Consider the following 17,318-nt stretch of genomic DNA (forward strand, 5'->3'; position numbering starts at 1 on the left):
ATTGATATCTCCGCTAATTATTATCGGAGGATCATGTTAAATAGCCAAACATGAAGACGGGAAGATTACGAATCCATCGATACCTGGTTCAATGGTCAGTTCACTGTCGTTTTGACATACATAGGTACATACGCTCAGTTTTTAATTATATAAGATTCATGGTTTATTTGCCGTTCTTTACTTATTACTTTTTAGTGAATATTATTGACTTTGTTTCATTTCCTTATATGTGGCTATAAATATTGCCGAAGTGATGAACCAAAAGAATAAAATGCGTGTAATGATTTTTCCTCTTCTCTTTGATTCAGAGTCAAGGAGCAGAAGCAGAGGCAAGCAGCTGCGACAAGGATGTAAGTAATTATTTTCGAAACTAGTTTTGAACAATACTTTTCATATTTATTAATGGACGGATAGGGTTTTGCACTTTCAAAAAATTTATTTTAACTTTTTTGTTTTTTCCTGTAGTCCCCCTGAAAACGAATGTGGTTCAAATGGGCAATGAAGTCAAGCCATTAAAATTAAAATAAGTTTATTAATGAAGTCTAAAGCTAATTACTATCGAAACATATCAAAACAAAAGGGTTAGGCATACGCCTCAACGAACATAGGCGATCTACTCACTTCCAAAGCAAATATACAACTGACTTCAAAGGGGAGTGGCTTAAAATGACGTAATACAAAAAATAAAAGGAAAGCGAATCAAATCATTCAATAAAAAGAAACCATAAGTTTCGCTTCACACTCCCCACCTGAACTCTTTTACGAGTTCACTAACAAATTTTACTAATTATATGTATCATTGTTATACTAGACATTACTAAATTGATATACCAATTAAAATATAACATTTCAAAAATTCAATGAAGTCATGTGATCAAAAAAAAAAAAAAAGTAATCATGAAAAATAAAATGCAAAAGTTTAAGGAGTTTTCAGTTAAAAAAGCAATCATAAAATAATTATAAAGTTCAAATTTTAAAGTTCCATTTCAATAATCAAAGTTCAAAAGTACAGTTCTTGAATATAGTTCAAAAGGACATAAGTGCTGGACGGTACGCTTCAATGGTCCATTGCTGGTTTTCATTTCAAAATAACGATTTTTTTTTTGTCACGATCAGGAAGCACTCTTTCATCTTTATCTAGTTTCCATAGAAGCTCATTTTTGGTGTTTTCTTCGTTTAACACAACATCCTCTACTTTGAATCCAATGTGTGTGTTCGGGTCCTTTACAAAATGAGCAGTACGTAGATCCAATAAGTACTGCTTTTTCCATCTATTCCACTGCTGTTTCAAGAATAACTGCTGATATCTCTTTCTTTTCAAAAGAGAAAATTTTTTAGAAAGTATTTTACGCAAGCACTCCTTAACAGATCGAACAAGACGCTCGTAAAAGCCTCCCCACCATGGGGATCTCTCTATAATATTTTTCCAAACTATTCTTTCTTTAGTTAGAAATTGCAAAAGTAATTTGTCAGAGGTAACTTTTGATAAATCTTCTATTTCTTTTTTCCTTTCGTTCTCTAATTCAAGGTATTCCTTTTCAACCAAAGTTGAGGCATAACTACGTTTATACTTCTTCGATTTAGGAAAAGGCGAACTAGCTTCACAACATTCAATACGACTTGGCTTTTGAAATGTTTTTTGTGACTTGCTCTCCATCAAACAATTTTCACTAGCATGAGAACAGACAGACTGTTCTTCATACTGTACTTTCACAGTGTCATCCTCTCGAAGTACAATAATTGTTTCTTCATCCAGAAGTAAGCCATCTCGGACGAACAGCTTAATATTATGTCTTTTCAAATTCAGTTTTTTTAATAAATCAGATTTTAAGTCGGATATTGTTTTCAGTTCACGAGGCGATGCATTAATCCAAACATATTTAAACCCTTCGACATGCAAGTCCGTTAAATCCAACAAAATTCTAAAAGGTTTATCAGTATCTTGCTTCGAATCAACAAGACCTGAAGTCTCCAAGTCCCAAAACTTCTGATTTTGCTCTGAAATCACGCTATCTTTGACGACTACGTTCATCATTAAAGAAATGTTATTTTCACTCTTTTTCCCTTGCAAACACCAACCAAAAATTGTTTCAACTGCAACTAGTGATTTGCTCAAATGCTTTATATTTCCCCGTGACAACGTTATAATAATAATCAGCACCAATTAAAATTGTGATGGGCTCTTTACTCTCTGGAAAATCCGCGAGTGTCATATTTTTTAGCTGTTTCATACCCTTAAAGTCTGGAGGGGGAATATTTGATCCAGATATTTCGTCTGTAACCAACGCTTCAATTTCTATTTTCGAGTCGGGAGAGTTTCTGTTGATTAACGTAATTTTGATGACATCATACTGTTTCTCGATCGGGATTTTACTTCCAAATGTGTACACAGATAATTTTTCTTTCCTTAGTACTTTGCATTTTAATTTATTAGCTATGTTTTGCGTGGTAAAGCTACGCATCGAACCACAGTCCAGTAAAACACGCGTGCCACAATTCGAATCTAAGTTTCCATTTTTTGCTAACACATAGCTCGTTTGCAAAAGAGTCCTATTTTTATTTCCCAAATGCGATACAGCAGAAATTACATTATCTGTCCCAACAAAAGATTCTTCATTAGATTTATCTTTAGCCAAATCGTTAAATTTATAGCAAATATTTTCATTGTGTTTCCCTTTGCAAATTTCACAAACTGACTTTGCAAATCTACAGTCTTTGATTTTATGTTTTAGCCCTAAACAAAGATAACACCTATTTTGATCCTTCAAAATATCCCTTTTCTCCTCAGTACTTAAAGCATGACAAAAGGACGAATCATGAAATGAATTACAAAAAATGCACTTACTATTCGGTTTCGATTTTTCTTCTGCAACTGCGACAAATTCATGTGTGGAGGGAACTGACTTCGGGTTCTTCCAAAAGGGTTTATTTACAGAGCAATCTGGTTCTTTAAATCCGCTATTATGATGAAAAAAACTACGCTCTCGAACTTTGATTTCAGTTTGAATGAAATCCAGCAATTCAAAAATATCAGTATTCGAGTTATTCACATTTTTTCGATTAAATTCCAAAGTCAGAATACTAGGAATATTTTAGTAGTGTATAGTAGTGTAAGTATAACTGCGGTAAGCATTGGACTATACGTTTCCGCTTTAATTCCCAAAGATGATAGACTTCTTACATTTGTTTCTATTTCATTATGCATTTTTCTTAATTTGGAAATGTCATTCAATTTATACACAGGAGTCAAATTTAACAGTTTGTCAAAATGTTCTTGAATTATAAGATCTTTCGATCCAAAACGCTCCTCGAGAATTTTCAACGCTGCGTCATAATTGTCATCGGTAATCTCAATTCCTTCTATTGCCATAGCGGCTGGTCCACCTAAATAACTTCGAAAATAATTAAATTTCTGAATTTTTGAAAGACCAGGATTATCATGAATCGAAGCTTTAAAAGTATTCCAAAAATTTAAATACTGAGTAATTTGACCAAAATATTTCGGAATAGTAAGTTTAGGTAGTTTGACAAATTTATTTTCAGAAACAAGTTCTGATTTGGAATGAAAAAGCGAAGATCGTTCTGAAATATTACTACTATCATTACTAAAAGATGTACTTCTCTTTTCGTTATCTTTTAACTTTTTACGACCGCGAAAAAGCATCAAAGTAATTTTATCACGATATTCATAAACACAAGACACTTCAGAATCATACTATTCAGCTTTAACCAACGGTTCAATTTTATCGTCAATCTTCATTAAAGATTCATATTTAATGTTCAGCTGATCAATGTTTTCTTCTAAAGTATCGAAATCAAAATTTTCACTCTTCAAACAGCTATCAATTTGATTACTTAATCTGGTACAGGATGATCCCAAAACAGTTCTGTTTTTCTTATACTTTTCAAGTTTATCACACTGTTCGTTATTAGACATTTTCATATCAAAAAGAAACAAAATTCTTCGCTTACCTAAAATCTTCAATAACAGCAAAAAAAGGAGAAGGGGAAAAAACGATATCCGTTACCAAGAAGAATGGATGAATATGCATGGAGAGTCTTAGGCGCCGTTATGTCTCACTTCTTTGTTCGAAATCCACAAAATAATCCACGGCATTCCAATGCATTCAGAATGTTCATAGTTCTGTTTTCTTGAAGAACTTAAATTCTATTTAACAAACTTGATGAAAATCGCAACTGTTTATTTTTTCTAAGAATCCTTCAACAATAATATTCGACGTTCGTGTTCAAATTAACGAAGGAACTTTCGATTTTTGGCCGATGCACCATGAAAACGAATGTGGTTCAAATGGGCAATGAAGTCAAGCCATTAAAATTAGAATAAGTTTATTAATGAAGTCTAAAGCTAATTACTATCGAAATATATCAAAACAAAAGGGTTAGGCATACGCCTCAACGAACATAGGCGATCTACTTACTTCCAAAGCAAATATACAACTGACTTCAAAGGGGGAGTGGCTTAAAATGACGTAATACAAAAAATAAAAGGAAAGTGAATCAAATCATTCAATAAAAAGAAACCATAAGTTTCGCTTCACCACATTTCAAAAATATAATCCCAAAATTCCAAGTTGATCCGAGCAAATATCTCAAAATTATCGCGTATTGAGTCTCTGCTCCTTCAAGCTGTAGCTCCAACAACTGCAGAAGTTCGCAGCTTGTTTTCACTCCCATTTTAAAACTACTTGTCCGATTCATTTAAAAATTGGCACACACATTCTCCGTATAAAAAAACCTCCCGCCAACGGTGGGTTTTAGAACTTTTTTTAATGGTTTTTTTTAATACTTACAAAATGGCGGAATTTTTCTTGAAAAATAGCACTTTTAACTCAAAAAAGCAGCGAAAAGTTTTAAATTGAAAAAAAAAAAGTCTAGGGCCGTTGAGAAAGAGATTTATTAATACTTTGACTATTTAAATAGTTTTTGATTTCAGGCTGATCATACAGTGGACACGGTAAATCGTATTTCTTCAAAGGTGCTATGGGAAATCCTGTCACCGGCTTGTCTATGGATATTTTTTGATCAAATTTTATAGAATATTCTTAAAACCATACATAATAATGCATAAAAGGTTTTAATAAATTTAATCAAACCATTTTTCTAAAAAAATCGTAATGAAAGTGCATAATTTGACGCGTAAAAACCGAACCCCTCCCTTTAGGCTAACCTAAACCTATTATGTCTTTTTTTGAGCAATCACGATTGCTTATTGTTCTCATTTGACTATTTTGAATTCCTATCATTTTATTTTCCCACCCGCACCCTCTGCCAGCACCACCGCCGCGTCGACCGGCCTCACGATGCTGCTCCTCTTGCGAAAACCGTCTAAAGGTTGCGTCCATATCCTACACACACACGCATACACACACATACACATACTCATGCCTGCGCACAGACACAAACCCACACTCCTACACACACACATACACGTATACACACTTATGCCTGCACACAGACACAAACAAACACTCCTACACACAAACACACACATACACACACTAATGCAAGCACACAGACACAAACACATATGCCTACATACACACACACAAACACGAACGCCTACACACACACGCGCGTAACGCACAGCACTGCATACACAACACTCACGGCACACACACGCATACATACACACATACACACGCACCCACACACATGCGCCTACACAAACATACACATATGCACCTACACAAACACGCACGCGCATTCATCACAAACACGCTCTTGATTGTGAAAAACATAATTTGAATTTAAGATGCCAAAAATTCAAATTAATATACATATATATTTTTTTTAAATCTAGATCCTCTCTGGTTGCCCCTCACAAGTCCCTAACACCAGTGTTTCGGCCTCCAGCACCGGTTGTTCATCCCCAAGCACCAGTAGTTCCGCCTCAAGCGCCAGTTCAGCCCACGTAAGTATTATTTTCTGAAATTAAATGAGAAGTAGCTGGATGACCCGAGCCTCGCTCGGTTTTAAAAGAATTATTTTTTTTGTTAACTCGTGTTTTTCTAAGGTTCAATACTTTTTCAAATATACTACTTGAAAAGCATCATGTTAACAAAATATTTAGGTTCTCGCCAGTCGTTGGATATGCTTCCGAGAAACGAGAGACCTGCCGTGTGCAGGCAAACGGCAGTATCTGCAGAAATGAGTTTTTGAGATATTTGAAGAAACGCGTTTTGGATTCAATACTAATAATAGGAAAATGTTTGAATTACACGTCTTTCTGACGTTTTTTTTTCAGCGGAAACCAAATAAGTGAGCTTCTTTACTAATAATAAAACTGAAAGTCTCTCTGTCTTTCAGGATCTCTCTCTGTTCGGATCTCTGTGACGCAAATGGTGCCTAGACCGTTCGACCGATTTTCATGAAATTTGGCACAATGTTAGTTTGTAGCATGGGGGTGTACACTTCGAAGCGATTTTTCGAAAATTCGATGTGGTTCTTTTTCTATTCCAATTTTAAGAACAAATTTATCATAAGATGGACGGGTAAATTACGAAATTATCATAACGTGGAACCGTAACATGGGTACAAGCCAATTGGCGAGAAAATTCACCATACAATATTTGTAAATATACAGGCGATAATAATTTTCTCTTACGGGCAAAGCCGTGAGGGTACCACTAGTGTATAAACAAAGGCAACGTACAATAGATGACGGAAATGCAAAAAAAAAAAAAAAGAATAATGAACAATTTTGCAATTACTGCCCGTTACCTGCACACGGCAGTATACATAGACACTTCATTAGCATTATAATCATTTCAGCTATAAGAAGCCTACTACTGAATATAGGCCTCCTCTCCCCCACAGACATCCATCCACCTAGGGTAGTTCTGATATGGTTGCGTATAAATGTTTAACGCACGGTTTTGCTAAAAAAGTAGTTTCTAAGATCAAACATGGCGACAATAAATATGAAAAAAAAATGGATTGAAAATGAGTCGCGACCTTCTTATAACACTAAAGTACCAAACAAAGACGATTCTGATTGCAATTAAATCAACATTTTGCTTTAAACTATCTGTTACAGTTTTGTTTCCACTATATAACTTTCCTGTCATTAATTAAAAGATTTTGAACTTGGAGCCAATTTTACTATGACGAAATCGGTTTTTAACCCGAAATTTCCTTCTACACTACGTTGCGATTCACGATTTTGTTTATTCCAATCAAGATTTTCATTTGGAATGAGTACTTTTAGTGTACAGTGATCTCTCGCTTATACGCGACCTCCGTTATACGCGTTTTTCACTTATGCGCGTTTTTCTGACGGGCCCGGCCAGCGATATAGGAAAACAATGTTGACTCTTGTTCATTTATACACGAAACCTAAAATGCACTTTTCGCTTATGCGCGATAAACGTTTTTCAATTTTAGTTAAATCGCCTAACTCACGCTTTGCTTATCGGAGGATTTGTACCCTTCTTGTTCTTTCTCTTGAAATACATTCATACGACGTTATTCCATTGTTCGGATTCTTCAAAGAACGTGTTTTTTTTTTTTTTTTTTTTTTTTGCACAAGTGTGCAATAGGGGGTGGAATTAGTCTTGTGATTGACTTCGAGAGGGGAGAACAGGTTACATACAAAAAGGTTGACGTCATTAAAAATCGTGCTCAAGCGGTACGCGTTGACATAGCCTATCGAAAATCTTTTGCATCCTCGCAGACTATAGCACTCATCACGCGACATTTTTTTAGGTTTTGGGGAATTCGCTTACGTACTGTACAGTGCATAAAAAATGACAAAACGTACAACTTTAAATTTGGCTTTTTTATTAAATCACGATGTATTAATGGAAGTTATGTGCGAATTTATTCATTAGTATTAGTAGTATACTATTAGTATTACTATAACTGACGTTAACTTTATTGCATTTAAGCTAATTTTTGGGTTTTTCACTTATACGCGAATTTCACTTATGCGCGAAAATTTCGTTGTCCCGTTTGGTCGCGTATAAGTGAGAGATCAATGTAGTTTGTAACTTTACGTCAGAAAGTGCTACATACAGCACGCTATCCATAAAATCTGATGATCTTCAAACCATTCCAACAAATTATAAAAACAAAATAAAAACAGTCTCAAGACATGTTTTTTCGAAATAAAATATAGATGCGCGATTTAAAAAAAACATATAAAACTATCTGAAATGTAGAAAATAAAATAAGTAAATAAAATAAAATAAGACGGTCAAACAATAGTTTTGCTTAAAAAAAAAAAAAAAAAACTAAAGCCTTACATCGACTTATACTTGGGTCATTCCATACAGATTCAACGGATGAGTGCGCTCGACCATTTTTAATTTTTTTGAAACTCATATCCCAAAAAGATGCATATGAATGATGTTAAAAACCACTTTTATTTTATCTCTAACCTTAACCCTTGATTTTTTAGGGGTCATCAAAAGTGATTTTCTCAGTCAAAAATGGGACTTTTAGACCTTTGCATTTTGGCCAAAATCTATTTGAATCACATTCATGGCAGTTAATTTTACGCTTTGATGATAAAGTTCATAAGATGATAGTCTCACATGCTGAGTTACGTGGCTGTAACTTAATAATTAAAATAATGGCAACAGGTTAAAGTTCAAGGTCAAATGTAAAATTTTTACTCATTTCAAAGGGTCATAACTCGCTTAGGGGACGGAAACACAAAATGAAATATGGCAAAAACTAATCACTGGAGTCACACTAGTGAGAAAATATAGCTGTAATTGTGTGTTTGTTTACCCTTTACAAATTACAGCCCCACAAAGATCAGAAAATTGAGAAAAATGACATTTTTAGATCCCTGTAAACCAAAAGGGGATGGAATTAAAAATTAAATTTCTTGGCCAATTGAATATTCCATTCAAGTAATATACATGTTATATATATTGTTTTGTGTATTTGTTTTGTAAAAAAGATACAGGTCTTTGAAATTGAGCAATTTTGCTAGTTAATTTACGCACTAAAACAGAAATAAAAAGTGTGAAAACTTTATTGCACTTTCTTAAATGACTTATATAATATATAATACTGAAAAAACATATTTTAAGTATAAAAAAAATTATTTTAATTTAATAACTTAGAAATATTTGGACATGAATGAGTAATTCATACTTGATTGACAGCTTAAGTAGTTAATTTATAGACTATCTACACACACAAATTTTCGATACACACAATTATATGCTCTGTACATTAACATATCTAAATTGCTTTAAACATATGCAAAAACATTATTTATACAAAATTTAAATTTTAAAAAGTGCGTTTTTTACTTCTTGTTTGAGTGTAGTTTTGAAAAAATGAACCCACCTAGTGGTCCTATAGTTGTAATGGTGACTCAAGTATATGGCGTTATAAAATGGTTTACCAAGGCACACACATACACACAACTACCCATACACTTATGCCAGCACACAGACACAAACACACATGCCTATATACACATACACATACCCCCACACACAAACACACATACCCCCCCCCCACACACAAACACACACGCCTACATACACACACTTGTGATTGTGCAAAACATAATTTGAATTCAAGATGTAAAAATTCAAATTAATTTATTTTTATTTTTTTAGGTGCAAGCAAGCGCCATCCTCCTTTTTCGTCGTGCCACCAGAGTAAGTATTCATGCTTTACCTCACTTATGCTGCATAAGCACAGTTGCCCGAGTCAAACACGGGCGAGAATTAACGACAAATTTGCACATGCCCGTGTCTGCAACGGGTGATCTTATGCATCGCGTATTATATCATTTCTACTGCACGACAGAGTTGCGTTCTAGTAAAAATATACATAGATTCGATCAGTGATTCCCGACCCGGGTTGAGAGGGGGGGGAGGGGTGTCGCCCCCTAGAAAGGCAATTTGGCTTCTGAAGGGGCAAATAATTTATTTAAGAGATAAAATTATACTTAAACGAGCTGATGTGTGCATCACATGACTTCCTTTTACTCCAATTTAATGTCATTTCCCCATTATTGGCAATTTTAATGTGATTCAATTGTTTACTCTCTAAATATCACCAACAGTGGCCAAACTCAAACCAAATTTAAAAAAAAAAAAAAATCACCAAATCTGTCACCAAGTTGGCGACAAAACTTGGCGACCAAAAGACTCGCGATATATTGCCAAATGTCCACCAAATTATAACACCACTTGAGTTTACATCGAAATTAAAAATGATTTCCCCCCAAAAAAGGGCAAAAGACCCCTTAGGAACATCCGAATGCAACCAAAATTGAAGGTGCACAACTAGACCCAACTAGGAGTCCACGTACAAAATTTCAACTTTCTAGGACATCCCGTTCCTGAGTTATGCGAGATACATACACACATACGCACATGCACACATACATACGTACATACGGACGTCACGAGAAAATTCGTTGTAATTAACTCGTGCGTTGTCAAAATGGATATTTCTGGTGTCTGTACGTTCCTAGGCATATATCTACGTGTGGTCGAGTCGGGAAAAAAAAAAAAAAAAAAAAAAAAAAAACATTAATTCGGGGGTGAGCAAAATAGAAATTAAAACCGATTTTTGAGTGAAAATTTGTTCGCGAATACAATACTTCCTTTTTTGTAAAAAAAAAAAAGTAAAAATAAACGATTAAAGTTCAGGAGCTTCCTCCTCACACCTATTTGAACCTTGAGGAAGGTTTTCATCATTCGTCCCCACGTTTATGAATTTTCAAATTTTCATATTTTAATCCTCCCCCCCCCCTTTTGTAATTATAAGTGTTAGTGTTTTTGATTCCCCCAGATTCCAATTTAAAAAAGAAAATAGTTTCATAAAAAATGAAGTTACATTTTTGAAAATTTAGTCAATGATCTTAGTTAAGTATTTCCCTTCGAAAACCTGCCAATTTGTTTAGTAAACGAAGGGGGGGAGGGAAACAACTAAAAATGGTCGTTATATTTTTTTGTTTATTTTTAAGAGTGAGTGGATAAAATTGTTTTTATATATACATTTTTCTTTAAATAAAAATTAGGCATTTATATTTTTAATGACATCGATGTTTACTCGATCCAACTTATGTTTTTTTTCCAGAAAAAAAAGAGTGGGCGGGGATATAGCTGTCAGATGTAGTCTAAATGACGTCTAGAGAGAGCGATGGGTTCTAAAACGTTGGGAACCCCTGGGTTAGATTTTTGTAGAACGTATTTAAGATAGATTGTACAACTGTGCAGTATTTTGCTGGTGTAAACCAGTGTGGAAAAGATAAAGCTCGACCACGGAGAGATGGCGGATGACCTTGAAGTAGAAACATCATTTGTAATTGGTAAAATCAGCAACGAGAGGTAAGAGGCGTGTTCTCGCTGATCTTAGCTATTACAAACGAACAACCTATTGCTAATAATACAGATTATCTTTCCACTTCAAGGTCATCCGTTATCTCTCCGTGAATAAGCAGTTTTTAGTATTTCCTATGCTTGTTAGTCAGACAATTTGATTTTAATGTTTTCAAATTCAAAATAAACTTGCACTGGAATCATTTACACTTTGTTTATACGTTTGTTTCTTAAATTAACCTCAACCCTTCTCCCCACTCCCTAATAATACCCCTCCCACAACCGAAATTGCAAAAAATCTATAACTTTATTTTTCAAAAAAAAAAAAAAAAATCGCTTATTCTTTGCCAGTTTTTCGGGGAAAAAAATAAATAAAAACTTGTGCTTTTTGATGGGTTAAAAAAGGAATCATTTGCAACCACGGCTGTGTAAGTGTAGTCGTAGGAAAATTGATTAACTCCGACTCCTTTGCTCCAAAGTGCTCGACTCAGAATCTGCAGCCTCGCTTGTAACCTAAACCTGAAAATAAGTACCCTCCACTCCCCACCAGGTGACAATAAGACTTACTTTGGTGACTTAATAAAGTACTCAACCTACAACTACTTAAAATACCGACAGCCCGGTCATGCCACCGAGAGACTGCAGTTTCGTCCAAATCTAAGCATTTCAATCTGAACTATTAGAGGATCCAGGTTGACCGAATTAATGAAAGTACTGATTATAAACAAAATAACTTGTAAATCGAGAGAAGGTTCATCAATAAACTACTGTACACAGTAATAATTGTACTTTGAATTCAGGAGATTGATATATAAAACTTCGTAAAAGAAAATGGCAAAAATACAAAATATGGCCTACAGAAATGCATTATCTCGCTAACTCGCCTTTTATGTATATAGTATATACATCTAAATGGCTGCCTGGATTTATTAAAGTCCGGTTTAATACGGGCGGATTAATGAAGGTTTTGGGTAACTTATTCCCCCCGCCCCCAAAGAAATCATTCCTGTTTCGTCAGACTTTCAGTTCATGATGTAAGATTGCTTTTCAATCCCGTTATTACGATTTTTACCGGGGAGAAAAGAGATGAAAAAGTGTATAATTAATGCAAATTTTACCAAAAAAAAAAAAAAAATTGGCAGCACTATGAAAAAAATATCGTGATGTTTTCAGAAATAAGACTGCAAGTAAACACAGGAAAACAGAAGTAATTTTAAAACATCGATGCTCCAAATAAAAACATCCATATTTCAACTCAAAAACATGGCGGTTTGGAAGAAGCGACCTTTTGAATGTATATTACTGCCTAATGAACTCAAAAAGATTTTTTTGTGCAGGAGAATTGAATTCACAGCATTTAATTTATTAATTCATCAAAAACATTTTTGAACTGCCAAAGAAAAGTTAATAGCATTGATAATTAGTAATTAACGTTTTAATAGGGAACTTATTTATGCATTTAAAGTCCAAGAAAAAAAAGACAAACTAATGGAAAAAACATCTTTTAATCTTTTACCTGAATAATATAGAAACTGAAATAAGTTCTTTAATAATGAGATTAAATTGAGAAATTTGTAGTATTTTCAAATCAGACAACACACACGCACAAAAAGAAAAATTAAAAATGGAGAAAGAAGAAAAAAAGCGAAAAGAAAAGAAAATGTAATCATAAATAATTGTTCTAGTATACTTATACATCACACCAAATTACATGATGGAAGGTTTGCACAAATCATATTTGAAACCATGGTTGACGCACTTCCGTCCAAGGGACGGATTTCCGTCTTTTCAAAAATTTCGACCATCGGATTTTTTTTTTTTCCATGTTCAAAATGATTTTTATAGATGAAACAAATCTTTACTTTTGAATCTCTCACTCTCAAAAAGGGTCTTATTCTTCTGAGGAAAAAAAAACTGGTCCATCTGCTAAAGTTAAAAAGATAAGCTGGTTTTTTTTCCCCAAAAAAATAATTAAAAAAGTCACTCAATCTGTTGATTTCAACAATTCTTATCTTAATCTGTAAAATTTTATTAAAGTTTTTATCACAATGCATCTTATAGCCAAGAATCTCATACCTGAATTTTTTTTTAATTACTATTTTTTTGTATGAAATATGAACTATTTATGTAACATGAACTATAAAATCTGAAGCTATTTTTCTGCAGTAGCAAATAGTAAGATTTTTTAATGTATTTTATTATTAAGTTCTTTTTCTGCTTTTACCTCCTAAAAATCTTGGACAATGATATTTTATTTTTATATTTAGGCTTTAATTTTTACTTAATCTTACAATTTGGTTTTACTATATATATAGTTACTTCATCAAAAATTAGCATTATATATGTCTAAAACATCAAACAAACTAAGCGCTAACATTTTGGTGTCGCGAAATGGAGCCACGCGCTTTTCAGACCTGGCCAATTTTTTAGAATGGCACCCATGTTTGAAACGCAACAAATATTTAAAAAGTAGGTATTTATAGCGACTTGAAATATATACTAAAGTAACAACGACACTGTGCATATTTAAAGTGAAATTATCATTTTTTAAATCTACAACTTATTGAGAGCGATGGACTACAATTTTGGTTCATGTATATCTTAGAGATATATACTATTATGTAAACCAGTTGTGCCCAACCTCATATCAAAATGATTCTCTCGGGCCAGAGCACACATAAACTTACAAAAATTTTGCAATTTTTCCAAATAGCATGATAAAACATGGAAAGAGGAAGAAAAATAGAAACTAAGAATTGTCATCAACTAAGTTACGTATAAAATTTATAAATTGTATCTGTGACATTGACTTACTTTTTTTTTTTTCAATTTGTGACATAGAACAAAACAACGTGTCGTGGGTCGTAGGTTGGCACCACTGCTGTTAACTTATGTTTACATACGAATATGAACAAATAAAATTCTGGCTTTTGTTTTGAGGCTTTCCTGTAATCAGGGGGTTTAAAATGTCTCCTTTTTTGGTTATTTTTCCGCAATCTGTCGCAAAATTTTACTACTTTTTTTACTTCTTTTTTTTTTTTTTTTGCTCAAACCTGATTGTTGAACACTCGTCACTTGACATAACTTTTATTTTCGACTAGCAAAAATACCCGGCGTTGCCTGGGTCAGTAATAATTATCAGAAAAAATCGTTACTTGCTTTTGTTTTCTGTTTTAAGTAAAAGAATTTGAAACACATCTTTTTGACGTGATTAAAAATCGAGTTTCTTCCTTACCCATAAAACTAAAATAGCAATAAGTATAAAGAACAAAGTAGTATTGATTTAGAAACGAAAGCACTATATTTAAGCATATACAAATTTAAAAAACATGAAATTAATCTTCTCATGTTTAAAAAGATTAATCTGTTGATACTTTTTTTTAACATGGAGTCTAAAACCTTCTCTGTATGGCTAATGAAGTACGAAGTGATTAAAAAAAAGTAGCTGCGCTCGTAATCCCCTTATACTTGCTTTAGTTATTTCGGGAAATTTCAATCATTGTGGCTCTTGGTGCGATTTTACCGAATTTGCGAAAGTCGTTTCGAGGTAACTTCGATGATGCTCCCCCATTCTTTCCTTACTTTGTAAAACGATATGATATTAATTTTCGTTACAGAGATATCGTCGCCAGATGCTGAGATATTTTTGGTCACCATAAAATGGCGCTAAACAGTTTCATCCGAAATGTTACCAAAATAAGTAATAAAATTTGGTGATTGTTTGAAATTGTGCAAAAAGGAAAATTAATGGAAGTTTTTGTGCTGTTTATGGATTTGCCTAATTTAGTTGCTGGATTATTTAACACAGTAAAAAAAGTCTTTTGAAAATTATTTGATTGGCGATATTTTGTTTACATGGTGAAAGCTGAGAAACATTATGACGTAGTCTTCGGCTTCAAAAACAGCAACGTTGAAAAAACTGCCAAATGCATCAGCTACGGAAATCTTTCTGCAAAAATTTTGGCGATCTGCTGGTTGTTTGGATAATGAGTAAGTGTTCAGTTAGCATAAATAATAATAAAAACCATTAATTATATTAAAGTTCCGTTTAAATGGAAAATCATCAGCCAAATCATGTATTATTTGCCAATCTTGTGCAAAAATCTTACTTTAAGATTTGACTTGAGAAAAGCCTTGAACAATCACGAAAAGCAAAGAAAGTCAACAATACAACAATTGTCGCTATCGGCAGGGAGTTGAGATGATACACTAAATACTGTATTGAGTTGAGGAAAGCCTTCGAACATGGATCTAAAAAGCTCATAACTCGTTTTTTATTCTACTTAGAAATTTCGAACAGGTGCCATCTTCAGCAGAAAAATCAGAGCTTTCGATGGACATATAATGTAAATATGTGCAAGTATTTCTTCACCCCCATATTAGAGAATTTATACGAAAATTGTGTTTTATTGCCCCCCTAAGGGGGTTTTGCCCCCCATAATGGGACGAAAACTACCCTATGTGTTATTCTGATGCATAAGCTATATTATTGTAAAGTTTCATCAAAATCCGTTCAGTAGTTTTTGCGTGAAAGAGTAACAAACATCCATACATCCATCCATACATCCATACATCCATCCATACAGACAAACTTTCGCATATATAATATTAGTAAGATATATATATATATATATATATATATATATATATATATATATATATATATATATATATATATATATATATATATATATATATATATATATATATATATATATATATATATATATATATATATATATATATATATATATATATATATATATATATATATATATATATATACTTTGAATTCGAAATATGTTTTTCGCAATCACGAGTTGCGACAGGACCCTACTCATTGGAGGCTGTTGTTTCTAGAAACGGCTCATGTCCTCCCAAGCCTGCCCCTCCTCCTGGGCGGTTACGTGTGTGTATGTAGGACTTGCTTGTGGTGTAGACGTGTGTGTATGTAGGAGTGTGTGTATGTAGGACATGGACGAGGAGGAGGGGATTCCGGTGGACAGTGCTGCTAGTGGAGGCTAGGATCAGAGGAGCAGCTCCGTCCTCTGGTGGACGGCGGTGCTGCAGAGGCCCCTGGTCCATTCTGAAAAGAAAACCGGACATCAAGGACGCTCAAATAAAAGCAATAAGCAATCGTGATTGTTCAAAAAAAAAAAAAAAACACGTACACTATTATGTAAAAACATTAATTTTTCAAAGCCGGGGGGTAATTGACTCCTGATCCCCCTAAGTGATCAGCCTGATGCTCCTGCTCTACCTTCATGTCTCATCCGAAGTGTAAGGGAACACGTCATGTTCCCAGAAAATTCATTCATTGTATAGGGCCAGGTGGCGTAAAATAGGTCAAAAAACCAATTTCACGATCATACCTTGCTAGGAAAAACTATATTGAGATCAACAAGTCAATAAAATGCTCAAGATATACTAATGAAAATTCCATGTGACATTTGAAGTGAAATATCTTTAATAAAACAAAATATTAATACTGATAAAAAAGTTTTAAAATATGTTGTCACTGACTTTATTTGTTTATGTATAAAAAGATTGACAAAGCAATTTACAATTTATTTTAAATTAGTACACGCACATATGAAAAAAAAAATTAAAAAGCACAAAATGTTATTTGCTATATAATATATGCTGAGCGTAACCTAATGCAAACCATGACCTATTTTACCTCATACATGTTTTTTTTTACACTAAAAAGTTGTTTTTTGTTTTTATACTTCAAAATTTTAGAAAATTAAGCTTCGAACCACTCTCTGTATAGTAAGTTAAAAAAGAATTAAGTACAACCCTTTAATTTTCTTTAAATCAAAAGTTTATGATGCGCACATTCAATCTCCTATTAAAGAAAACATTAAATGGCTAATATCTGTAATATTGAAGCAAAGGTTTTAGCTAATTTTGCATATAAAATGATACCTGGTGTCAATCTTTACTAATAATAAAGCTGAAAGTCTGGATCTCTAGATGTCTGGACGCGCATAGCTCCTA

At 33.4% G+C, this 17,318-nt stretch overlaps 1 long non-coding RNA gene across 1 annotated transcript in view; it reads left to right on the forward strand.

Moving 5' to 3' along the window:
• Positions 1 to 330: 330 nt before the first annotated feature.
• Positions 331 to 17,318, forward strand: part of LOC129226161 (uncharacterized) — a 197,334-nt gene continuing 180,346 nt past the window's right edge. Inside the window, exon 1 of the long non-coding RNA XR_008580776.1 lies at positions 331 to 350. This is a non-coding gene — a long non-coding RNA (uncharacterized LOC129226161). The remainder of the gene's footprint in view (positions 351 to 17,318) is intronic.

This window comes from Uloborus diversus, chromosome 7 (assembly GCF_026930045.1).
Source record: "Uloborus diversus isolate 005 chromosome 7, Udiv.v.3.1, whole genome shotgun sequence".
Classification (NCBI taxonomy): Eukaryota; Metazoa; Arthropoda; class Arachnida; order Araneae; family Uloboridae; genus Uloborus; species Uloborus diversus.